The sequence below is a fragment of the Miniopterus natalensis genome, chromosome 4, assembly GCF_054644295.1.
Source record: "Miniopterus natalensis isolate mMinNat1 chromosome 4, mMinNat1.hap1, whole genome shotgun sequence".
Lineage (NCBI taxonomy): Eukaryota > Metazoa > Chordata > Mammalia > Chiroptera > Miniopteridae > Miniopterus > Miniopterus natalensis.
Window position 1 is genome coordinate 17,312,676 of NC_142084.1, and position 26,968 is coordinate 17,339,643.

The following is a 26,968-nucleotide window of genomic DNA, read 5'->3' on the forward strand; positions in this document are numbered from 1 at the left end:
TGTTGTCATTTTTTTATTCGACAATCTAAGGGCAAAGAATTCAGTGCCCCTGACTAAATAATCAGGTATTACATGTTTTAAAGATTCTTATGGCACACTGGTTGAAAATCACTGATTTAAGCAATGAAGATATTTCTTTATCTCACATAACAAGAGATACAGAGGTAAGTAGCTTCAGGATTGGTTAACTTAGCTACTCAGTAATGTCATCAAGGATCCAAGCTTTTCTCATTTGCCATCCTCAGGGTATTTGTTCCATTACTGGTCTTGTCCCCTCATAGTCTAAGATAACTGCCACAGCTCTGAGCAGCATGAGCTCACATGACAATTTCCAAGGCAAGAAAGAAAGGGGTTGAAGATATCTTTTGTATTGAAGAGGGAAATCTTTCCTGAAGCTTCCAGACTTTCTCCTAAATCCCATTGTCCAGAAGCAGGTCCCTTGTTTACCCTTAGGTTTAAAGGGGTGGGGAAGGGGTACTGAGACAATATGTCATTTTTGAGCCCCTGTAGTGGGAGGTATTCCTAACCAGTAAGGAAGAAGGAAGGGAAAAGGGCTTTTGGGTAAGTAATCAACAGTGTCTGCCTCAAGACCTCACTAAAACTGCTCTTAGAAAGTTACCTTATCTGCTAGATCTAATGACTTCTCCCAGTTTTCCTTGTACCTGACCTCTCTGTGATGTTTTACATCTCTGGCTTCCTCTTTTTAAACTCTTGTTTGCTGCTATACATTCCCTCTACTTCTCTGATCACTTTTTCTTGGGCTCCACTCCATTACCTTTCTGTTTTTTTGAATATGCTTTTATTGATTTCAGAGAGAGGAAGGGAGAGGGAGGGAGAGAGAGAGATAGATAGAAACATCACTAATGAGAGAGTTTTGATTGGCTGCCTCCTGCATGTCCCAACCGGGTATGTGCCCTGACCTCCTGGTTCATAGGTCAAAGCTCAACTGCTGAGCATGCCAGCCAGGCCCTTTCTGTTCTTTTTTTTTTGTTTTTTTTTTCCCCCCCGGCAGGCGACGGGCCCCGGAGAGACCCCCGCCAGCCCCTGGCATCTCTCTAGACAGCCCTGTGCCTCCTTGCAGGAAGCCTCAGGCGCTTTCAAACTGCAGCCTCCGCTACTAGCCTGGGAGGGCGTCCAAGCGCCGCTCTCCAATCCCTGGGCCTTTTAATCTCCGGGGTCTTACAACCGGTGGGTTTTATTAAATACAGGGCCCTTTAAACACCTGGCCCTGTGAACACCCGGTCCTTTAAGCACGTGGGCCCTTTAAACACGGGGCTCTTTAAGCACGTGGGCCCTTTAAACACGAGCCTCTTTAAGCGCCTAGGCCCTTTAAACGAGGGGCCTTTTGAGCACGTGGGCCCTTTTGCACGTGGGCCCCTTCACCATTGGCTCTTTAAGCACGTGGGCCCTTGTGCACGTGGGCCCTTTTCCCATTGGCTCTTTAAGCAGTGGGCCCTTTCCCCATTGGCTCTTTGAGCACGTGGGCCCTTGTGCACGTGGGCCCTTTTCCCATTGGCTCTTTAAGCAGTGGGCCCTTTTCCCATTGGCTCTCTAAGCAGTGGGCCCTTTCCCCATTGGCTCTTTAAGCACGTGGGCCCTTGAGCACGTGGGCCCCTTAACCATTGGCTCTTTAAGCACGTGGGCCCTTTAAACACGAGCCTCTTTAAGCGCCTAGGCCCTTTAAACGAGGGGCCTTTTGAGCACGTGGGCCCTTTTGCACGTGGGCCCCTTCACCATTGGCTCTTTAAGCACGTGGGCCTTGTGCACGTGGGTCCCTTCACCATTGGCTCTTTGAGCACGTGGGCCCTTGTGCACGTGGGCCCTTTCCCCATTGGCTCTTTAAGCAGTGGGCCCTTTCCCCACTGGCTCTTTGAGCACGTGGGCCCTTTTCCCATTGGCTCTTTAAGCAGTGGGCCCTTTCCCCATTGGCTCTTTAAGCACGTGGGCCCTTGAGCACGTGGGCCCCTTAACCATTGGCTCTTTAAGCAGTGGGCCCTTTCCCCATTGGCTCTTTGAGCACGTGGGCCCTTGTGCACGTGGGCCCTTTTCCCATTGGCTCTTTAAGCAGTGGGCCCTTTTCCCATTGGCTCTTTAAGCAGTGGGCCCTTTCCCCATTGGCTCTTTAAGCACGTGGGCCCTTGAGCACGTGGGCCCTTTTCCCATTGGCTCTTTAAGCAGTGGGCCCTTTTCCCATTGGCTCTTTAAGCAGTGGGCCCTTTCCCCATTGGCTCTTTAAGCACGTGGGCCCTTGTGCACGTGGGCCCTTTTCCCATTGGCTCTTTAAGCAGTGGGCCCTTTTCCCATTGGCTCTTTAAGCAGTGGGCCCTTTCCCCATTGGCTCTTTAAGCATGTGGGCCCTTGTGCACTTGGGCCCTTTTCCCATTGGCTCTTTAAGCAGTGGGCCCTTTCCCCATTGGCTGTTTGAGCACGTGGGCCCTTTAACCACTTGGATCCTTGCGCACGTGGGCCCTTTCCCCATTGGCTCCTTTCTGTTCTTTATAGGTTGGTGTTACCCTGGGTTTTTAACCCGACGCTGTCTGGGCACCTCTGAGCGTCTAAGCCAAGCAATCTACCCTAACCATGTGACCAAGACTTAAGGAGATTTCTTTGCGGGGTATTCCTTGAAACTTTGTATGTGGCCATGGACTTCCTTTCCCACCTATAGCCCTGATTCTACCTCCTCCATGTCTCTGTCTCTTCTTTCCATTACAGAGCTATTGCTCTTGATAAGGTACTTAGCAGCTTTTTCTTCAGGACAAAATTTTTTTTAAAGAAGTTATTTATAATCTTCTATAGAGTAGGTCCTAGAAGGAAGGGGGCCCTTTGTATCCCCATGCTCTCTGGAATTTTGGAATAGAAGTTGGATTTTTCACCCGGCTGGGCGTGGCTCAGCGGTTAAGCCTCGACCTAAGATCCAGGCGATCAGGGTTCGATTCCTGGTCAGGGCATATGCCCAGGTTGCAGGCTGCAGCCGATCAATGACTCTCTCATCGTTGATGTTTCTATCTCTCTCTCTCCCTCTCCTTTCCTCTCTGAAATCAATAAAGATATATTTAAAAAAAAAAAAGTTGGATTTTTCTACAAAATAAAGGGATCATGAATTTGGAGTGTGAGAGTTTAAAAAATCAAAGAGAGAGAGAGGGAACAGAGTCAGTTGAAAGTTGGGTGATGAAGAGTTGAGAAGGACTACTACTTATGAGTACATATGAGAATTTGGATAGACAAGCCTAGAGCTGACTTTTCAAGTGAAACAATGTGTTGTGACCCTTCCCTGTAACTCTACAGATTTTTATTGAAAACGTTTGAAGCTGCCCAGCCGGGCGTGGCTCAGCTGTTGAGCGTTGACCTAGGATCCAGGCGATCAGGGTTCGATTCCTGGTCAGGGCACATGCCCGGGTTGTGGGCTCTATCAGTGACTCTCTCATCATTGATGTTTCTATCTCTCTCTCCCTCTCCTTTCCTCTCTCTGAAATCAATATATTTTAAAAAACACACAAAAACAAACAAAAACGTTTGAAGCTACCATATATGTGGCGTGACTCAGTTTCAGACAGAAACCAGTGAGGGGTTGCAGGTTTATGGTGCTGGAAGTGTGGACAGCCCCAGACTACCAGAGCCTCTCTGATATCTCAAAGTCTGACCTCAAGCTGCTTCTTTTTTTTTTTTTTTTTTTAACTATATCTTTATTGATTTCAGAGAGAGGAAGAGAGGGAGAGAGAGATAGAAACATCAATGATGAGAGAGTCATTGATCGGCTACTTCCCTCACACCTTGGACTGGGGATCAAGCCTGCAATGTGGGCATGTGCCCTGACCGGGAATCGAACCCCGATCACCTAGATCCTAGGTCGATGCTCAACCGCTGAGCCACGCCCGGCCGGGCTCAAGTCACTTCTAGCCTACCTTCCATGCAACTGCCTGAGGATCTTTCTAAGACACAAACCCTGGTCGTTTCCATATTTCAATTATTTAATGACTCCTTGATCAGTGTTTCTTAAGCCTGCAGTTCATGGATCACTGGGGACACATTCTCAGGGTCTTCAGCACCCTTTAAGACATTTATTATTTAATTTCAGAATTAATTTTAAAATGTAAACATAGTCTGTAATATCCAGATGAACACCTTATGACCAAGTATATTGAGATTTTAGTGCTAGTTAATACTTATATTTATTGATTGAGTTGGTGCCAAGTTATTTTCTGAAATTACAGCATTTAACTTTAAAAAAAAAAATTATTGATTTCAGAGAGAGGACGGGAGAGGGAGAGATGGAAACATCGATGAGCGAGGAACATCAATTAATTGACGGCCTCCTGCCCTGTACTGGGAATTGAGCCCGAAACCTGGGCATGTGCCTGACCAGAAATTGAACCAGTGACCTCCTGGTGCATGGGATGACGCTCAACCAACTGAACCACACCAGCCGGGCAGCATTTAACTTTTAATGCTGTAATTATTTGTGTCTCATTATTTACAGTTGTATCCTCTGTACCTAGAACAGTGCCTGGCACATTATAGGTGTTCAAAAAAGATTTCTGCAATAAATGAATGAATGAAGTCTCTAAACTGAATTCTGATATCCTTGGGGATTCTCTGTAGTTTGAGATCTTAGCATGACATGTGAGGCTCTGCACAATCAAGCCCAGAACACCCAACCAGCAATTTTACCGTACAGTGGAGGCGTAGTCCTTTTTAGAAAATAAAAAAATGATAGTACAAAGGATTTGTGTACATTTTGATAGGGCAGCCGTGATATGCAAATGACTTGCAAATATAATGCCAATTACCCACTAGTCCTCATGCAAATGAGCATCCTGTCTTTGGAATCAACTGCCTAGGTATGCACTAATTTGTCTGTGGAACAGGTAGTAAATCTTTTGAGGGTTTAAGATGCAAGTTGCTTTAGTGGGGATGTGTGTGTATTGGGGAGGCAGGATAGTGGGAAAGGTTTTCTCAGGAGTCAGTGTGGTGCTGTAAGCCTGCAGCTTAGTATGAAGCCTAATACAGTATGCAGCTTAATATGAAATTATTCTTCCGTGATATTGCAAAGGCTGGCCTTTTGGAATTGGCGGGGGGGGGGGGGGGGGAACAAATGCAACTCCTTATACTTCAACTTTTTGGCTACCTCAGATTTTCTGTCCCACCCATTTCCCACCATTGAAACTCTGGTCTACCAGAGTAGAGGTAAGAGGTCGGCAATCCCTGTTCCCAGGTCCTCATCATGAGGACCACAGAAGAGCCTGTGATAAGAGCTCTTATAAATCATATCTGTAGGAGTGTAAGAGAGTGATGTAGAGTTCTGCATTTCCTAATCTCATGACAAGAATTTAGCTGAGATTCTGCTTAGATGTATTAGAAAAGGTGGTTGGTTACAAGAAGCCCTGGGGATTTTTGAGAAATATAGCCACTTAATTTCAATGTCAGTGATGCAGTATCTGACAAAATTGGAAGCTTACTTGGAAATCAAAAGGAAAAACTGTCAACTATGATTTTTTTTTTTCATTATAAAAACTTGTTCTTCCCTGTCCTTGATGTGAAGGAAAATTTTTGGTTACACTCTTTTCCAATGATTATAAAATATTGGGCAAATGAAATAAAAGAGCCTCTAGCAAATGTATTTTAACATAACTCAAAATCTCTTTTTTTCTTTGACATTTTGCTTTGCAGTCAGACATGGGTTTAAATTCCCACCTCCCAGGTATACAAATGTGGACAACTTACTCAACTTTTCTGAGGCCCAGTTTCCTCATCTGTAAAATAGGAATAATAGTAGAATCCTCATGAGGTTGCTGTGAGGGTTAAATGAGATAATGCATATGCTTAGCACAGTGCTTGGCTCCTAGGAAGCATTCAATAAATGTCGCCATTTGCAGTGGTCATCTGTGGATTTGCTGTTTAGAATCCATCTGATAACTGTGCCCTATTTTCTTCTGGTGAACCATCATTTTCTCTTCAGTCCATGAGGTTCTAATGAAACTGACTCCACCCTCAGCACCAGGAGTAGTACATGTGACTTGGGTTTAAACCAATCAGACCATTCCATCCTCCAGGCCATATTGATTAATTAAAAAATGGGACATGCATAGAGTTACCACATGACCCAACTATTCCACTCTGAAGTATATACCCAAGGGAATTGAAAACAGGTGCTCAAATAAAAACTTGTACATGAATATTCATAGAAGCATTATTCATAATAGTAAAAAAATGGAAACGGGAGTATGTGAGGTCTTGCTCCCCGGAATATGTCATCAGTTTGGCTCAAAAAAAACTCTTGTAAAATTTAATTAAAAAAAATGAAAACAGCCTGGCCGGGTGTGGCTCAGCGGTTGAGCGTTGACCTAGGATCCAGGCCATCGGGGTTTGATTCCCGGTCAGGACACATGCCCAGGTTGCCAGCTCGATCCCCAGTCGGGGCATGCAGGAGGCAGCTGATCAATGACTCTCTCATCATTGATGTTTCTATCTCTCTATCCCTCTCCTTTCCTCTGTCTGAAATCAATAAAGATATATAAAAAACAAACAAACAAAAAAAACAACCCAAATGTCTGTCTTCTGATGAGTAGATAAACAAAATGTTGGTATATCCATACAATGGGAATATTATTCAGCCATTAAAAGGAAGTGCTGATTCATGCTACAACTGAAAGCATTATGCTAAGTGAAGGAAGACAAACGCAAAAGGCCATATGTTATATGATTCCATTTATATGAAATACTCAGAGTAGGCAAATCTATAGAAACAGAAATTGTGTTAGTGGTTGCCAGGAATTAGAGGTAGGGAGAATGAGGAGCAACTGCTAATGGGTGTGGGGTTTCTCTTTGAGGTGATTGGAATGTTTTGGAATTAGGTTAGGTAGTGGTGATAATTGTAAAGCATTGTGAATATACTAAAAAGATGAATTTTATAGTATGTGAATTAAAACTAACCCCCTGCAAATGGTCACATGACTCAAGCAGGCCAAAGAGAGCCAGAAAGACTTAACCCAATTATTTGGAGCCATGAGGGGAGCAAACGAGTTCCCTTCTTGCAGGACTCCAACTTGAGGGAATATAGTCTTAAACTGCTGATCTGTCTTGCTATGTGTAGAGCCTGAGATTCAATCCTCCAACTCAGCTGAAAGCAGAGCCAAGAAATGAATCAGTATCAAGACCTGGTTACACATTGTAGCAAGAATGATATATCATCCCAGTTTGTCTGGGACTTTCCTGATCCCTCCCTCCCTCCCTCTCTCCCTCTCTCCCTCTCTCCCTCCCCTCCTCCCCTCTTTCTTTCTCTTTCTTTCTTTCTTTCTTTCTTTCTTTCTTTCTTTCTTTCTTTCTTTCTTTCTTTCTTTCTTTCTTTCTTTCTCTCTCTCTCTCTCTCTCTCTCTCTCTCCCTCCCTCCCTCCCTCCCTCCCTCCCTCCCTCCCTCCCTCCCTCCCTCTCTCTCTCTCTCTCTCTCTCTCTCTCTCTCTCTCTCTCTCTCTTTCTTTCTTTCTTTCTTTCTTTCTTTCTTTCTTTCTTTCTTTCTTTCTTTCTCTTTAATTCGCACTTGAGGATATTTTTTCCATTGCTTTTCAGAGACAGTGGAAGGGGGAGAGAGAGAGAAACATCGATGTGAGAGAGACATTGATTGGTTGCCTCCTCACATACCCAGACTGGGGCCTGGGATTGAGCCTGCAACCAAGGTACATGACCTTGGCCAGAATCGAATCTGAGACCCTTCAGTCCTCAGCCGACGCTTTAACCACTGAGCTAAAACTGCTAGGATGGGACTTTCCTGATTTTAGCCCTCAAAGTCCTGTGTCCCCTTTTGGTCACCCTAGTTAGAACTCTAAATCTACCTCTGCTTGAAACTCAGAACTCTACCCTTGTACTATCCAATTACATGAGTCAATAAATTTTCCTTTGTTTTAGCGAGTGTCATGGGTTAGGTTTCCCAGAGGATTGCACTGAGGGAGAATTTAGGGTTCAAGAATTTATTAGGGAATAACAGCTTTGAAACTAAGGAGACAGAAGCAGAATATTGGGCAGAGGAAGAAGTCAAACTGTGATGTAGGGCCTGGCCCGTGTGGCTCAGCAGTTGAGCATCGACCTAAGATCTGGGAGATCACGGTTCCATTCCCGGTCAGGGCACATGTCCGGGTTGTGGGCTCGATCCCCAGAAGGCAATCCATCAATGCTCTCTCATCACTGATGTTTCTCTCTCTCTCTCCCTCCCCATTCCTCTCTCTGAAATCAATAAAGACATATTAAAAAAAAAAAAAAAAAAAAAAGTGATGTAGGCCCTTGGTCAATCCAGCAGAGAGCTATGGAACTAGTATTGTCTTCAGGAGATCCCACATTGACCCAAAATGGCTGGGCCATTATACTCTTCCCTGTTTCTTTTCATCAGCAAACTTCTAGTCTCAGCCTAAACGTTTCCTTTTTTTTCAAATTGACTTTAGAGAGAGGAGGGAGAAGGAGAGGGGAGAGAGAGAGATTTTGTTGTTCCACTTATTTATGCGTTCATTGATTGCTTCTTGTATGTGCTCTGACCGGGGATGAACCTGCAACCTTGGCATATTGGGACAATGCTCTAACCAACTGAGCTACCTGGCCAGGGTCAAATGTTTCCTTTTTGAGGAATCCTTTCCTGAAGCCCTCAGTGATGTTAAGTGCCATGGTACCTGAGGTATGTGTTGCAATATGATTAATTACTAATTTTTATTTGTTTTATGTCTGTCTTACTCGCAGTCCATTTGTTTCATAAAGGAAGGGACTGTTCTGGTTAGCTATTGCTAGGTAACAAACTACTCAAACCTTAGTGGCTTAAAACAGAGGTTGACAAAGTAGGGCCAATGTACAGATTCAACCCACAGACTGTTATTGTATAACTGGAAAACTAAGAATTTTTTTACGTTTTTATGGGGTTGTTAAAAAAACCCCACAAAAAACCAAACAAGAGTAATATGTGACATGGCCCACAACACCTACAATGTTTACTATCTGGCCCTTTATAGAAAAAGTTCGCCAACCCATGGATTAAAATAACTATTTTGTTACATCTCATAATTTTGTATGCCAGGCATTCAGGAAGGGTGTGGCTGAATGGCCTTTCTGATATTGACTGGGACCTCTCAGAGGCACTCAGCTGGAGGCTGGTCTGGTTTGGAGGGTCCAAGAAGGCTTCATTCACGTCTGGTACCTTGGCAAGGTGGCTGAAGGTCTGGGTTCACCTGGGCTCCTCTTCCTTTCTGTGCTGTCTCTCCCTCAGGGTGGTTGGACTTATTAAAGAGTGGCTCAGGGCTCTAAAAGACCAAAATGGAAATTCTCAAAGATAGCCTCACTTCTGTACTCTGTTCGTCAAAACAATCACAGGCCAGCCTAGATTCAAAGGGAGGGGGAATATGCCCCACCTCTTAATGACAGGAGTGCAAAGAATTTGAGGCTATCTTTAATCTACTTGAAGATTAAGTCACTTGTCAGATGTCAGATTAAGTCATGACATCCCCTGCTCTTAGCACAGCACCTGGCATATGAACTCAATAAAGTTGTTAACTAATGGACACACTCTGGTAGGTAGACTCCGACCTATTTGTAATATGAAAATATTAGATTTGGAGCTAACGGTCTACTTGGACCCTTAGGAGCACTTTGTTCTACACGTTCCATTTTGGGGCTACTCTGCATCTCTCAGAGTATTTGAATTTCAGTTTCCATTTTGGTTAATCAGGGGCAATAAAAGCCACATCCCACAGGATTTCTGTGAGAATTAAATGGTATGACAAGTGTGAGAAAGTGTTATAAACTGTAAAGTTCTGTTTAATGTTAGGTTGTTATTATTGTCATTGATCCCCTGGGTGGGGTGCGGATCCCTGCCCTGGAAAAGGACCCCTCAGCCTCACTCCACTCTCTAACTCTTACCTCTGCTAGGTCCTGAAGAAAAGACATTAGGAGAATGAAGCAGTGTTCCTATGGCTAGGCAACCCAGTTTCAGCCGGGGAAGATTTATTTCCCCACGGTGGTTCTAATGATAGTTCGATGGGTCTCATAATTCCATAATGATCTTGGTGCCAATGCCTCCCACCCTGGGCATCTCTGCAGAGGCCGTGGGGAAATGGGTAGCCACACTAGCTAAACAAATAAGAATGATGAGTTGCATGTGACCAGCCCCTTGTCGCCTGAGCCAGCCTATTGTGTGCTCCAACATATGGAGTAATAAAGATGCTGCTGAGAAAAACTACATTGAATTTGTCACCCTCATCCAGCTCAGAGAATGCAGTTTTTCTTTCCCCAGAAGAGCCTCCCTGAAACCCTCTGTACCAGAGACACTTCATACCTTTCATTTCCTGTGCATCTCATTTTTGACTGGAAGGAGGGTTTGTCTGCCTGAGGAATATGTCTTTTTTTTAACCTTTCCACAAAAGCTCTGACAGAGCCTGGGCATGATGTGTAACGTGTGTGGTGTGCGGCGTGCGTGGGTCAAGGAGTGGGATAATTACTTAGATTGTTAAGTAGAGATATAAAGTGGGATCTCCTGTGTGAGTTTGTAAGTAGTGCATTTGTGTGTGATTTAACTTTGCCCAGCCCCAGCACAATGTATGTATAGCCAACAGGCATGGAAAAGAATAGTACCAGTAGCTATGAACCAGTACTAGTAGCACTACTGTGCCAGGCATTGGGCTGAGTGCTTTATACATATTTTATTTTATAGATAAGGCTGGGGTTAAGCAACTTGCTTAGTAGTGAGGGGCAGTCAGGACTTGAACCTAGGTCTGTCCAGTTCCAAAGCCTGTTCTGAAACTGCTCCACAATCCCCAGTCCAGGATCTCTGCTGCTGATGACATTGGATTCAATGATCTAATGTTCTGAGACATGCCGTATGACAAGCCTTATTTTCCGCATCTGATTTCCCAAAGCTTTTGTGCTTGGGAACCTTTATTAAGGACAGTGTCAGAGGCTTGTTGACCCAGGACTGTGCTGGCATGGTCAGTCACTGTACCTACCATGCCCTGACCCTTGTGTAGGGGTAGGCACAGATTGGACCAGAGAGAGGGCCATAGACAGCCCTGCAGTGGCCTGGTTCTTAGGGCTCTCCCAGATGTGTGCATGGGGGTAGAGATTGCAATGAACTATTCAAGTCAACCTGGCTCGCTCCAAATTTGGGATGTAGAGTTAAACTGTCTCAGCCAGTCAGACATGTTGGCTTGATGCAGGCAACAAGAGTGAGAAAAGGAGTCCGGGAGGAGAGATGAGAGAGTAGTCTGTCTTCAGACTGGTCACCTGGGTTCCAGCTCCAGTCCCTGCCTCTCTGTCTTTACATCAGGTCTGGGCAAACCTGAACTGCTCTGTATGATGAGGGGATGAGGAATTTGGAAGCTTGAGGGGAAAAGCCAGGAAAAGGAGATGTGAACTAGCCGGCTAGGTGCTGTGCAAGGGAAAGAAAGGATAAAAAAATGGTCCACGGCGGTGATATAGGTGGGACAGGGACTTGGGGGGAAAGAACTGCTTAAGTAGGCATTCACGTTGTCTGCTGTGGGATGTGTGGTTTGTATTATTTATTTATTTATTTATTTATTTATTTATTTTATTTATTCCTCATCTGAGGATTTATGTTTTTAGAGAGAGGAAGGGAGAGAGAGAAACATTGATGTGAGAGAGAAACAACGATCGATTGCCTCCGGCACCAGACCCAACTGGGGATCAAACCCGAAACCTAGGTATGTTCCCTGACCAGGAATTGAACCTGCAACCTTTTGGTGTATGGGACGAAGCTCCAACCTACTGAACCACCCACCTAGGGCGGGATGTGTGGTTTTAACACTTCTCCTCCATCACCGCTACAATACCTTCAGTAAATTCGACATTTAACACTGATGCTTTTTCAGGTATGGGCTCTTGATGGGGAAATAGAGCAGGGTGAGGGGACAGCTGACATCTATGTTATATTTCATCTGTCCCCAGTCTGATTTCCTTAGGATCTCTGATTGGTTTTCAAGGCTACGCTATATGTGTATATTTGCATGTTTCACTAGACTTGCCTAACTGCATAATTATGTAAGTAACATATCTGTGGTAATGAACATATTACTGTATGGCAGTGCTCACGTATGTGAACACAGGATGTTTTAATTTATGTACATGTGTAAACATGTCTGGGTACTGGGTGTATGAGTCTGGATGTGTAAGTTGTGTGCATGAGTGTGGGTGTTTGTGCCAGGGTGTGGGGCTTGTGGCCAACTGTATTTTCCAGAGGTGGTGTCCATGATATATCCCATCTCACATGTTCTTTTTACAATATGGCACTGACACTCCTCCTATCATGAGGTGGGCTCTGTTTCCTTCTCTCTAAATATGAACAGATCTTTGAGACTCCATGAACCAATAGAATATGACAGAATGACACTATGTGACTTCTAAGGTTAGGTCATACAAATATCATGCATTTTTACATATTGTTCTTTTGTGATGATCATTCTTGGAAACCAGCCACCAAGTTGTGAGGAGGCCAAGCAGCTACTGGAAGAGGCCACTTGTCAGTGTCCTGGCTGACTGCACCAGCTGAGATCCCAACCAACAGCCAGCATCAACTGCCAGCCATACTAGTGAGCATCTTGCCTTAGTCGAGTCACCTCAGCCAACAGTAGATGGAGCAGAATCAATTCTTGCCAGCCAAGCCCTGCTCAAACTCTAAATAAATAGAGTTTTCTACACTGAATGATGGAAATGTTCTACAATATACCCATTCAATATGGTAGATGGCTATAGAGCACTTTAAATGTGGGTAGTGTGACTGAAAAACTGAATTTTAAATTTTATTTAATTTTAATTAATTTAAATCAAAATACTGCATGTGGCTATTGGCTATTGTATTGGACAATACAGCTCTGAAGGGTTCAGAGAGAAGAATTTTTGTTTTATCTTTAAATGGAGATATAATCAGCTGCCTCACAGGGCTGTCTGGAGCAAATAAGATGATGAATGTGAAAGAGTTTTACTCACATAAGGGAGACAGCAATGTGAACTGAGTGGGCTTATTCTTATAGCTCTTTGCTAATATTTGTTTTACAGCCCTTACTTTGCTGTTCTGATTTGTTTACATTTCTGTGTCTCTCGTCAGACCCTGAACTCTTGTGCCAGGGTGTGGGGCTTGTGGCCAACTGTATTTTCCAGAGGTGGCATCCTTGATATACCCCATCTCACATGTTCTTTTTACAATATGGCACTTACACTCCTCCTATCATGAGGTAGGCTCTGTTTCCTTCTCTCTAAATATGAACAGACCTTTGTGACTCCATGAACCAATAGAGTTCCTGGTGGGACTGTTTCACACCTGAATTCCCACAGCCACTAGCTGGCATGTGACTTGGTACTAATGTTTGAGAGAACAAAATATCTGGAGTCCAGAAGGGATTCCTGGCAGCAGGATTTAAAGTGTATGATGAAAGCTGGCAGGGCACAGAGGAGTTGGAGCAGAGAGAAGAAGGCAGGATAATATGGTGGGGCAGAGGGCTAGGGATCCTGTTCCCCACACTTTAGATTCCAGGCCCACCCAGAGAGAGCAGGGAGCCAATTCCTGATGCCGAGAATGCTTCCACCGAACTGGATATCAGGCTTGTGGGAAATTCATGGAGAAAGGCTGATCAGAGGAGAAATGACCTACTCAACACATTTTGCTTGTTGAAGAAGGCCAGATTGATCGTATAAAAAGCTCTGCCTGGCCAGGTGCTGTCGTTTCATTTGATTGATGGTGGTCAGGTTGTAGGTGATTCCTTAGGCTCTTTACCCTAACAAGCTTTTGCTCTTCTGGGGAGGGGAAAAGGGAGCTTGGAAGATCTCCAACAGAGCTGCAAGGGAGACCTGGTTGTTTGTTTCCTTATTTAAAAGGAAAATTTAAACTTATTTCTGCTCAATTCCAAGAGTAATACAGGGAAACAAACAAAAGAGACTACAGTGACTCTACTCACCCACCTGCAAAGGTCTCTAGACTTCAAATTTCCCACCTTTTACAGTGGTCCTCCTTGTTTGGGCTATCTGCCTAGTTTTGGCCCTACACACTGGTTTCAGCAGCTTAGAAGACTTGAGCTCAGAGTTAGTTTCCCTGGGAAGGTTCTCAGTCAGGGCTTTTCAAGGTTTGGGGACTAGGGGACACAGAATTTCCCTTCCCCACACACTTGAGCCAGTTAGATCTGTCCCAAGATGGAAGCCAGGCTGGTGAGCGCTGGTAGTTCTGTGTCCAGCTGGAGTCTTCTCTTGGCCCATACATTTATTTATTCATTCTAAGATTAGAACTTATTCTATTTTTAAGCATTACTCTTGTAGCACTTTATAACTTTTGTCAGGCTTGATTGTAATTTACATGTTCATTCTGTAATTTATAACTGATGCGATAGATATTTGCTAAACTTTTATTATCTGTCCTTTTGGTACTAGGCAATGACACAAGCTAGAATTATTCCTGGGTCCAACTATGCTTGCTGGTCTCTTGAGTGTTCCATAGGAAAAGTGAGCTGTTTTCTGTCCTTTCTCAGTCCCAGGAAAGTGTCCTATCTAGACCTTCCTAATAAACTGGCAATACTCATTCAACTATTGTGAGGGGCTTGTTGTTCTCCCTCCCCAGGCTACTAATCAAGCTTTGTTCAGTGGCTGCAAAGTCAATTTCCCACCTGGTTGAAGTAAACATAATTAAGAAAATAACCCCTAGAATCTCACTTAATACATAGAAAAGGGAAAGGAACTCCAGACAGGTTGTTTGCTTGCTCTTGGGGAATACCTGCTGTTTGGAGGAGGTCACTGCTTGTTTGGATGATACTTTTCTCCACTCCTGAATGATCAGGTATCACTATCTGCACTCTGAGGGCCTGAGGGAGCACCCCATTTTATTGGTCAAGGGAGGCAAGGGGCAGGCCTCACAGAATAGTATGAAAAGAGAACAGGGCTTTTGGAGGCACCCAAATCTGGCTTGAATTTCTAGTTCTACCACTTTCTGACTTTCTGACCTTGTATAAATCCTTTAGCCTCTTTGTGCCTCAGCTTCCAGATCTATAAAAAGGGGATGACAATTATGATCTTAGAAAGTTACAGAAGTAGATACAATGTATATGCAAGCAGCTGTCATCTATAAAATAACAGCTAGTCAGTGGTATAGCAGATTAGAGGTGCAGGTGACTTTCATTTTTAAAATATTTGGTCATTGTCAAATTCACACAATACACAAATATATAAAGTAGGTGACTTGCAGGTGACCTATTCTGCATGAATTTTCAAAGGACTATTTATTGTTTGAGACTCTTCACTTTATCCCAAACTAAGACACAATAGCTTGATTAATTTTACTCCCCACACCCTCATTTCTTTCTTTCTTTTTTAAATATATCTATTGATTTCAGAGAGAGGAAGGGAGAGAGAAACATCAATGATGAAGAGTCATTGATCGGCTGCCTCCTGCACGCCCCCTCCTGGGGATCAAGCCCCCAAGGGGCATGTGCCTGACCAGGAATCGCAGGGTGATCTCGTGGATCATAGGTCCATGCTCAACCACTGAGCCACTCCAGCTGGGCTCCAGTTTCTTTTTGAGGATCCTTCCCCTAGAAAGAAATTAGGCTGTTAGGCAATCACGAAGAAACCTGGAAGTTCCATTTTGGTTTAACTTAAAAGCAAAACCAGGGCCGCAGGCACCTTTCCCAGTCTTCCCTCATTTCGGCGGAGGGATACAAGGGGATGACGCTAGAGGGCGGAACTTTACAGAAAACCGGAAGAGGCGGGGCTAACAAGTCCAGTTCCGCCAGCTTCGGTGTGGCCACGGCTTGCCTCTCTGTAAGGTGGCAATTGGATGAGGCGACGAGCAACGTAATAGCCGCGCGCTCACGGTTTAAGAGGGTCGACGGCGCGTCTGCGCATCGGAAGCTGGTTGCCGCTGCGGCCGCCTGGAATTGTGGGGATTGTGTCTACCCCTCGGCTGCTAGGCGGGAAGCCGAAGGTAGGGGCGGTGAGGGCCGCCCGGCCCTGGACCCGGGCGGGGGGCTCAGGGCCTCCTCCCGCCAGCGGCCCCGGCGCCTTCCCAGCACTGTTCTGGGGTCTCCACACTTCCTCCCCAGTGTCCCCAAAGCGGGCTTCCAAGTGGGCGCTGCGCTCCTGCGTAGTGTCCCCAGGCCTGTCAGCCCAACGGCCGCTTTCTCTACCTTTCCCATTCAGAACGTCTCTAGTAACCCTTCTTAAATGTCAGGAGATGAGGCAGTGGGGGTCTGAGACTGGCTTTTGGCTCCGCGTCTGTTTTAGTTTTCCTCCCGGTTCCCTTCTCCCGGCCTCAGTTTGTGCATCTGTCTAACTGCTCCAGTGTTGACACTGGTTCTTGGTTGAGACCTCTGTTGTCTCTTCACCATATGGAATTACGCCCTACCCCCGTGGTATTTCCACTCCTGTCTTGTCTTTTCTTTGTCCTGGTAGAGGATGACTTGCTTTTAAAGTAGGGGTTACAGACTGGTGTGTCTCAAATCACTTTGGGGGCTATGCATAGCCCTGGTCTCTACTCAGGTGGAGCTTGGACACCTGCAGTCCTCCCCAGGTGGTTCTGATTCAGGTGGTCCCGAAACCCTCGCTTTGAGATTCTCTGTTTCAGAAGACAGGAGAGAATCAGTTGATATGTGAGCTCCTGTAATGTGGCTTCAGGTGGGAAAGACCAGGAGTCAGAAAATGCCCTACACCTGAGAGGCCAGTGGGGGCTTCCTTTGCACCATAGGAGCTGGAGGGCGGTGTGATGCCTTTAAAAAAATACATTGAGGACGCATACAGTTTTCTAATAAGTATTTTTCAGTGCCTGGGTTCAATCAAGCGCAGCCGGCTTTCTGAGCTCAATTAAAACTGTAAACTGGTTTGGGTTTTGGGGGACTATATCAAACCAGACTAGGTGGGCAGGAGGAGAATGGATCCTCCATGTTTGCTAACAGAAGAAACTGATGTTTTTATAAACACTAACAGTGTTTGTTTTCACAGTGCAAAAGATGTATCTGTGTGTCTTTTTAGCTTTCACCCTACTCAAGCTTTTTTCTTTTTTGATTAAAATATAGTCATATTTGGGGATTGAATAGGATTTTGCTGGGAGCCGGGGCATAAGGATATCAGGATTGATGTTTGTGTAACACGGATCAGGACTTGGTCTATGATTTCAGTTGAGAACGTGGCCCTTAGGCTTTTAAAGAAGGTGTTGCCACATCAGATTGATTTTAACCTTTCTTCTGAGTGTTTAATGAATTTAACCTGCTAACAACATGTGTTGTTCTGATGAAATTGGCTACAGAAAAGACTGGTCTCATTTTTACAGATGGTGGGAATAGGCATTATGTTAGTAGGAATAAGGTAGCCCAGGAATGAAAAGTTGCCTTGTACTCTGAGTCTTGCTTTTTTGCCTCCTTTCTGCTGTCTTTGAAGGCCAGCTATTACTTGCTTCTTTGCAGAATCCAACTGAGGCCTGGTGTGTATCATTGGCTCCAAAAAATTAAGTGAAACTGAAAAGTAACAAGATGGTTTTAAAATAAATATGCCAGAACCTAATCCTTTGATAAGTGGTGTTCTCCTGTAGAGTGGTATGTGTAGGTGTGGGTGGTGGGGGTTGAGGGTGGCATCACTTATGTGATATGGCCATTATCCAAAGCAGTTTTGAAAATCCACTTCTAAAATTGTCTGCAGAGACATTAATACTTGACACCATACTGTATTTAAAAAAAGTATGTATTGGTATATTTTAACTCAAATGACATGGTTAAGAAACCTTGTTACCTAACTTATTTGTAGACAAGTTGTTGTTGTTGTTGTTGTTTTTAAAAATATATTTTCATTGGTTTCAGAGAGAGATAAAAGGAGAGGGAGGGAGAGATAGAAAACATCAGTGATGAGAGAGAGTCGTTGACTGGCTGCCTCCTGCCCCCCACCCTGGGGATCGAACTGGGCATGTACCCTGATTGGGAATCAAACCGTGATCTCCTGGATCATAGGTGGATGCTCAACCGCTGAGCCATGCTGGCTGGGCTGTAGACAAGTTTTGATTCTGAGGCTATCATTTATTAGCCATAGGACCTTGAGCAAGTTATTTCACCTCTTGTATTTGGTTTTCCACTGCATAAAAGTGGGAATAATTTTGGAGAGTGATGGTGTGCCCTCCTTGGGGCACACTTCCTCGAATCTCCTTTTCAAGTGAATTTTCTTTCTCCTAAACTCTAAGAGTCCCTATGAGACTTGCAGCCAGGGGAGCAATGGGCAGTGGCAGCTCATTCCTGTCTAATCCCCTGAACCTGTCTCCAAGGTCCCCTTTTCTCTGACTCTCCAGTGAGCTGACAGCAGCCTCACCTTTGCCCACTTCTTTCCCATAATGTTTCTAGAGAGCCAAAGCAGCCCCGCCTAGGCTCTCACCTGTTGCTTCTTATATCCTAGGCCCTTCCTTGTTTCACTGTCCCCAGCTTTAATAAATGTACTATCAAAATAAAACAAACAAATAAATACTTTGGTTAAATGAAGTAATATACATGAAAGCTCCTGGGACATAGGAATGCAATAACTTTTCACCATCAAAGAATGAAGATTTGCTATTAATGAGAATATTAAAAAATGACAATCTGTTAAGGCAAATTTTATCTTTTTCCAAATAGCTGGTACCTTCCAATTCTCTTTTTATTATGTTTGTGGATTCATGCTCTTCTCGTCTAGCCTCTTGCGTTTTTTCCCCCCTTCATTATTTTCTATCCTTTCCTAAGTGAAGCTTTGCTGCAGAGGCTGTCTGCCAGTGTCTTGGAGTAAGCCTCTTTTCAGGAGAGCTAATCAGAACATTTTTACAATGCCATCCCCTTGCTCATGTATTCCTGGGGATTTTTCTCTGGGGCCTCAGATCACGCTCTGTAGCACAGGCCTCTCTAACTCTTGGATTTGGTGTTAATTTGGAGACATGTCCTTGTGGAGCTAATCTTTTTCTTTCTGAGCGAGGATGAATACTTTATCTTTCTCTGAGTGGGTTTTAAGCTTCAAGACTTAGTCTTCCACAGCATAGAGCTTCTTATTTTAATTATATGTGGTCTAAGGGAATATCCTGCCCTTTTCTTTCTTTATTTTTACCAATGGTTTCACTACTGAGTAGGGGAGGAAAACAGCCTGTTGCTATTCAGCCTGGGCTTTGGGTAACCTCTGATACCTAGCATCAACAACAATCGAGTTTGTCTTTGGGACAGAAACCTCTAAAAGATTCAAGCTGCTCAGGACACATGTGAAGAATCTCTCAGAATTTTCCTGGCTTGTTAAGGGTTTACACTTTGTGTCCTCACTTGTGCAGTTTTCTACCTTGGAGACAGTGAGAATTCAGTAGCAATAGAACTATGTTCAGCCCAGACTTGTAGTTCTATATTTTATTTTATATTATTATTTTATTTTAAAAATATACCTTTATTGATTTCAGAGAGAGGAAGGGAAAGGGAGAGAAAGAGATAGAAACATCAATGATGAGAAAGTCATTGATCAGCTGCCTTCTGCATGGCCTCCACAGGGGATCAAGCCTGCAACCTGGACACATGCCCTGACCAGGAATCTAACTGTGACCTCCTGGATCGTAGGTCGATGCTCAACTGCTGAGCCATGCCAGCCTTGCCAGACTTGTAGTTCTTTCAGGTTCCCTGAGGCTCTCCCCCTCTCCCCTCACCCCTTCTCCCCTTCCCTCCCCCCCTCCCTGCTTTTTGCTTTTATTAGCATCTATTTTATGCTGCATTTACCCCTGGGGCCATACGTTTTTTGTTTCTTTAGTTTCACCTGGGGTATCTTTTTCTTCTGTGTAACCTACTCTTTGGTTTATGAACAATATGCTCTTTTTAGTAATCTCATTGTGGCAGGGAGAGCTCATATGTGGGTTAATCCATTCATGAGCTCTGTAAATTCTGCACCCCATTTTGGGAGCTTTGTTCACCTGGATATGCTCAATGACCAGAGAATCTGCATCTAAACCCTTAAGTTCAGCATTATTCTCTGCATTTTTAATCATGTGCAACAAAAATTTAGCACTCTTTTTGGCCCACTTACCCTGTGTCCTGCCCCACCATTTGGCCTGGGCATACCTACCAACTCCACCATTGTAATGATGGAATGGCACACGTTGCTTCTGTAAAGTGACATCTTTCAGATCCTTGGTGGCTTTTCAGATATGCATACCCTTGTTCTCTTAATAGTGCCCTTGGCTTTTGTGTTTGAGGCATTGAGAAATGTCTTAGTAAGTTAGGCTGCTATAGCAGAATACCATAGACTGGGTAGCTTAAATAACAAACATTTATTTCTTATGGTTCTGGATGCTGGCATGGTCAGGTTCTTGATGAGGGTCCTCCTCTTGGTTCATAGGTGGCTGGCTGCCTTCTTGTTGTATCCTCACATGGCTCAGACAATAGAGTGAGCTCCAGTATGGTCATTTCTCTGTAAGGACACTAATCCCATCATGGGGACTTCACCTACATTACCTAATCTAACCTTAACCACCTCTAAAGGTCCACCTCCAAACACTACCAAATTGAGAGTTAGGGCTTCAACATATGTATTTGGGGCTGGACACATTCAGTACATAACAAGAAGGAAGTGGGATAGTTAATGCATGAGTAACATTCCATGCCAATGCCTTGGTGGAGGTTAGGGGCAGAGAGCTCTGAGCCTAGGGCTAGGCAAATTGCGTATTTCAGTCTTGGCTCAGGGAGGCTACTGAAGTGCAGTAAATCCTTCATGACAACCATCATGTTTCTTGGGGTCGTCTCATTTGTGAAATGAGAATGCCTGTATTGATCTCTCCTATGAAGAGGGTGAACAACCATCCTGGTTTGCCTAGGACTGAGGGATTTCCCAGATGTGGGACTTTAGTGCCCAAACCAGGAAAGTCGGGCAAACCAGTACAAGTTGGTCATCCTACCCATGACTATTTTGCAAATTAATGACAGTACTATGATAACTGGGTCAACCCTTTGGACATCAAGTGTTTCTTAACTTTTTGTTTGTTACCACTTTTTGAGACTTTTCCTAATTCCGCCCCCTATACACCAACTGAATTTTAATACCCCAGATATACTATGTATCTGTTTATGTACTGTGACCCTTTGGAGGGCCACAAATGGTTGTAATATCTAAGAATTTTCTTCCCTAACAATCAGTTTTCACCTCCTTGGGGGCGATATTGCCCTCATTGAGAATGCATATCTTATATTTTCTAATATAGTTATCAAGGCTTGTTTTCTATCTAGTAGATCTAGCTGTTACTACAAGCTTTTTAAATGCCTCAAACAAAAAACTAGTAAAACCAGGAGAGCATTATCTCATCCAATTTGCACATCAGCCTTGTAAGATAGTTGGTATTATCCCCATTTTACAGGTGAAGAAGGTGAGGCTTAGCGAGGTTAAGTGATTTAAGTTTGCTGTAGCCAGGCTTTAACCCAGTTCTTACTCCAAAGCTCTTTCTATTGCACTGGGCTACTATCCCCCTCCACGCCACCAGGAGTCTGCAGTCAACAGGGCATTTGACCATTCAACTTATTTTCTCAAGGCCCTACTAGATGCTAGGCCCAGTGGAAGATGTTGGGGACACTAATGTGAAAAGTTCTTGCTGTTGAAGGGCTCACTATTTTTCCAGGGTGAGAATGCCTTAGGGCTAGTGCCCTTCTTACCTTTTCCTGTTTGGGCTGTAGCTAAGACCTGGCTGGTTGTCCTGGAAGGATTTGAGCTAGTTGGCCTTTAGGGAGGTCAAAGCTGTGACTGTGTCCTTACTACAGGGTGCATATAGTATATAACCAAAAGAGTAAACTCCTTGGCCATTATATATTCATGAGCATAAGGATAGGTTAGAAACACATACCTGTTTTGCTTATTGACATTCTTTTTTTGTTTTGTTAATCCTCACCTCAGGATATTTTTTCCATTGCTTTTCAGAGAGAGTGTGGAAGGGAGAGAGGGAGGGGGAGAAAGAAAGAGAGAAAGAGAAACATCAGTGTGAGAGAGAGAGACATCGATTGGTTGCCTCCCACAGGTGCCCTGACCTGGGGGCAGGGAGTGAATTTACAATCCAGGTACATGCCCTTGACTGGGAATTGAACCGGTGACCCTTTGGTCTGCTGGCCGATGCTCTAACCACTCAGACACAATGGCCAGGGCATGTTTATTGACATTCTTAATAATTCAGAGCAGTTGTTTGTCCTTTTGTGAAGTTATTCATGTTGTCTCAAAGCCAAATGCTACTAAGAGAGTTGGAGAGAAATCGGATGTTGGTGGATGTGGAGATGGGAGGGATGAGGTCTACCTGGGTTTCTCCAAAGAGGCTGGAATTAAGTTTATCCTTTATTATTTAAATTTTCTTTCTAATCTTGGACTTTTGAGGGGGTCCATTTACCATCTGCTTCTCCATTGCCTGCTAGGCCTTAGTTTTTCACAGCTGAACCTCCTGAGTTGGCCTGGACTGGAGGTTGGAGCCTTTGGGTAGTGTCTGATGCTTAGCTCATGTAATTTGTCATATCCACAGAGAAATGGAAAGAGGTATGTTTTTGAGGTCTGCTTGCTGGTTGTGCCTTCACAGAGGGAGTTTTGATTATGCCTTTTAATTACCACTTATCACAGGTAGAGGGATATCACAGCAGTCACTGAACCGATCTATGTCTAGTCACTTCTCTCGCTGCACGTATTATGCCTCTTCTGTCTTGTGAGGGGAGGGTTTCTAGAAACTGGAATAATTTGAGGTGCATTTCAAAGGTCCGGTGAGGAAGACTAATGCCGTTTTAAATGGACATTTCTTTACTTTTGGCAATAGTTTTATGCATATGCCTTACTTTTTTTTTAAAAAAATATATCTTTATTGATTTCAGAGAGAGGAAAGGAGAGGGAGAGAGAGAGATAGAAACATCAATGATGAGAGTCATTGATCAAGCCCACAACCCGGGCATGTGCCCCAACTGGGAATCGAACCCCGATCGCCTGGATCCTAGGTCGATGCTCAACTTGCTGATGCTCAGCCGGGCTATGCCTTACATTTCTGTGAGGCTCCCTAGGTGGGTAGCAGCCATCTGACCAAACTCTAGAAGACTAGCAGGCTTCAGTTCACTGGAAGTTATAGAAGGTAGGACAGTAGATATCTACAAGATTTTTTGGTCATGCTTTGAATCCAGTGGGTAGTAGACATTGGAAGCTTAAGGCGCCAGCTCCTAAGCAAGGTGTTTAAGGTTGATTTTTGTGACCCTCCCCATCTGATGCTCATGGGGAGTTGGGTTTGATTGTATCCATAAAGCAAAGTCTTCATCTGTGGGCCCAGCTGCTGAAGTATAAAATTGTACCTGGGCTGGAAGAGATCATCCTCAGGGTCTTTATATCAATTTCATTGTAGAAATCAGGGCTGTGTCTGGTTCATTCATGGTTCCTTGGGCGAGTGAAGAGTCAGGAGATAGTCTTTTAGGTCTGTCACTGCCCAATGTTGTAATTTTGCAATCGGTAGGTTCTTATTTTACTATGACAAAACTGAGCCCCAGAAAAGTGAAATGGATTCTATACCATTTCTAGGGCCACCAGTATATTAATGGCAGAGCTGAGACTCAAGCCAAAGGGCTCACAGAGGGTGGCCATAGAAGTTGTTAGAGCCCGGCTGGGCTTGGCTAAGTGATTGAGCATCGACCTAGGTTCCAGGAGATCACTGTTCGATTCCTGGTCAGGGCACATGACCGGGTGGCAGGCTCAATCCCCAGTTGGGGGCGTGCAGGAGGCAGCCAATCAATGACGACTCTCTCATCATTGATGTTTCTATCCCTGTCTCTCCCTCTTTCTTCTTCTCTCTGAAATCAATAAAGACATATTAAAAAAAATTTCCAGAGAGGGAGAAGGCCCCTCCAATGACTATCTTGTCCATTATCTTACAACCCTCACTGTTGTGGGTTTTGACTGTCATGCTGTTTTTTCTCCTGAAGTGTTTCCTCTTGCTCTCACCCTTGAGGAGATAGATTTAAAGTTTCCCCATTTTAGAAAAAAAGAAATAGCTCTCAGGCCAGACTGCTGAGTGTTCTGTAAAGAATGGGGCCAATGCATCAGTGGACCTTTTCTGGTGACCCAAGCAAACCTTTAATATATCACATAGAAAAAGAAACTGAAGGAATGAACGGTGGGTCAGAGTGGTTTAAAAACACTTTGGAGTCAGCTCACTTGGTTTCATGTTCTGCTACTTATTAGCTGGAGAAGTTACTGATTTCCTCTAAGCCTTAACTTCATGATCCATAGGATGGGAATAGTAATAGTTACTTTTGTAGCCATCTTGAGAATTAATTGTGAGGATACTTATGGAAAGTGCTTCCTCTGGCACAATTTAAGTGCTCTGTATTATCAATAATGACAACAGCAGCAGTTGCCAGTTCCTGATCCAAGACTTGGTTAGAGGATAAGTTACGCTGACCAAGTAAGTTTTATTTTAACCATCACATCATTGTCTTCTTTGTTGGTTGGTTTATTATTCATATCAGTAGTCACAGCTAGCTTGTGCTGAATAGCTAAAAGTTGTGAATAGTAAGGAACTTTGCAGCTTCTCTGCCATCACTTTCCTTATTCCACTCATTTCTCACCTTTCTGGGGGGGCTGTTTAACCGCTGATTTAGCCAGCAGGCCCTGTTTCCTGGGTGCTTCTGACATGGGATTGTAATGGAGCAGGGGTGGCTGGTCCATAGCCTGCCTGGGGCCCTCTGATAATGTGTTCTTCTCTCTTGTCTCTGCTCTTTAGCAGACAAGAAGCAATTAGCTCATTAAGGGAACTTTGACATCTGTCACTGCTTTCTTCTGATTTGTATGCCCATTTCTGGTCCTTGTGCAAGGTCTGGGAGGCACAATTAAATATACTAACCTGGATTATGTCAAGTTCACTCTCTTTCCCTTTGAGATTTACAACTGGTTCAGTGTAGCAAGGGGGGTGGGATGGGACGAAGTCCCTGAATCATCTACTACCACATTATATTGATCTCAAGCTGAGTTTTTTAGATAAACATCAAGCACCATAACTATAACCTGAATGAAACAAATGAAAACCTCACAATTTTGGGGGAAGACCAATCTGAATTGGTAAGAAATAGGAATTAAAAAGTGTTTTCAAAGAAATGCCATTGTCTTAAATGCAGTTTCTAGCCCACCTTGTCTTACTGCTTCTCTTTCCTGTAACTCCTCCAGAGTTATTATGGGAGCCCCCTCATATCTCCTCTTTCAGCTTCCTCCAGGACATTGTGTGCCATTGCCACTTGGGGTCTTCCTAAATACAGTGCTGAAAGAGAACACTCATGCTTAGAAGCCTTCCGTGGCACCCACTGACTGCTGAATAAATTCCAGTGTTTCAGTTGTCCTGGTGTTCCATGCCTATCATGGTGTATTCCTGTCCTAACCACTTTAATTACAGCCTCTACCCATGTGTACACTTTACTCCTGATAAGCTGGTCCATGTGGTCCTCTAAGCATGCCTCATATTTGTGTCTCTGTCACATCTTTTGCCCAGAGTACCCTCTCCTTAGTTTCCTATTTTATGCTGCACAGTTGCCTTCTTCAGCAAGCCTTTCCTGGGACCTTCTTACTTATCCCCATAGCAACTCTTTGATTACAGAATTCAGCATACTTTATCCTGATTAGTTATTTTGTCCTTATTATATGAGCTTCTCAAGGACATGGGCTATGGTTTATTTTGTGTCTGCAGTATAATGCTGAGTGTAACATGGACACCATAAAAGCTTGTTGAATGAATGAATATGTGAAAGCCTGAGAAATGATAACAGTCTTGTTCAAATCCCAGCCCTTCCCTGAAATATTCTTTGATCGCCAGCCACAGTGAGGCTAGCATGCTCAACTCCCAGACCCCTTTGTTCAGTCAGTTCAGTTCTTAAGAGTAAGTCTTATCTTTCCGACTGGATTAGGAATTCCTGGAGGGCAGACGCTGCATTCCTCATTCCTCTTTGTGTACCCAGCCCCCAGCACAGTTCCTACCTCACAGAGGGTGTTTAATAAATGCGTGTGAATGCAGGAGGCCTGCTATTTGGTCAGCTATTGTGCCTACCAGTTGACCAGCCTCCTTTGTCACTTACTGGCCAGGAGTCTCCAGCTGAGATGTTTCAGGGCCAGGTAGGGAACAGTCAGTGTGAGACATTAGGGAATGGTGGACCTGTGTCTCCCTGGAGTGCTCATGTGCTCTGTGGGGAGGGGGGGCAGCTGCTACTCAGTCTATCATAGTCATGGGTGAGTATGGCTCTATGGCCTCATTATTCATGTTACAAGAGAAGCCAGAAATCCAGATTTTTGTGAAACCTCCAAGGGCTACCAAAGCACATCTGTGGTCCTGATTTGACATGGGCTGCCTATTTGTGACCTCTCGATAGAGGCTGGGATTTTACACATTTAAGTTTCTTGTGGAGGAAGAAAGGGAGGGGAGGGCATAACCTGAACGCTTTTGAGGGAGTTGTGGTGAAAGCGTAGCTTTGGTTGAGAGTGTCGTGTAATTTTCTGTGGGTAGTGAATTAGTCTCTTCAGCTGAGTCCTACAGAGCTCCATCTATGGTCTAGGTTTTATCTTCCCTTGCGTTCTGTCCCGAAAAATATGGTGACTCAGGGAATTTTGTGATTTTTGCCCTCTTGCCCAGTCTTTAATGAGGCAGGTTGTACTATTGTTCCTGCTTCTATCTATTTCTAGGGGCCTGGTGGTCAGGCTGGTGTAGCATGAAGTCCCGGAGACCATTCCTGTTAATGGCTTCTCTAAGAAGGCACTCTGGGTGAATAAACAACCGAAGGGAACTACATTTAACAAAATCATTGCCTAATTGTGGTCAGCCAAGGAGCAAAGCACTATGATAGCCAGAAGGAAATCTGCAGTTCCATGCAACCTTTTGCAGGGCAGTATCTTATTCTCTGGTTGTCCTGCCTTTTTCATAGACCCTAAGGGCCCCTGGCAGTTCTTATTTGCTTGACATTACCTTCTAGGTCTCCAAGTGTTGCCATCAGTGGTTTGCCCA

At 44.2% G+C, this 26,968-nt stretch overlaps 1 protein-coding gene across 3 annotated transcripts in view; it reads left to right on the top strand.

Moving 5' to 3' along the window:
• SIL1 (SIL1 nucleotide exchange factor) overlaps positions 1–26,968 on the top strand; it is a 252,983-nt gene that overhangs the window by 30,147 nt on the left and 195,868 nt on the right. Inside the window, exon 1 of one of the 3 annotated variants that reach the window (XM_016203791.2) lies at positions 15,855–15,943. The exons of the other annotated variants lie outside the window; for them this stretch is intronic. The gene's annotated coding sequence lies outside the window, so the exon portion shown is untranslated. Of the gene's footprint in view, positions 1–15,854; positions 15,944–26,968 lie in introns of those variants that run through there. 3 annotated transcript variants of the gene reach the window in all.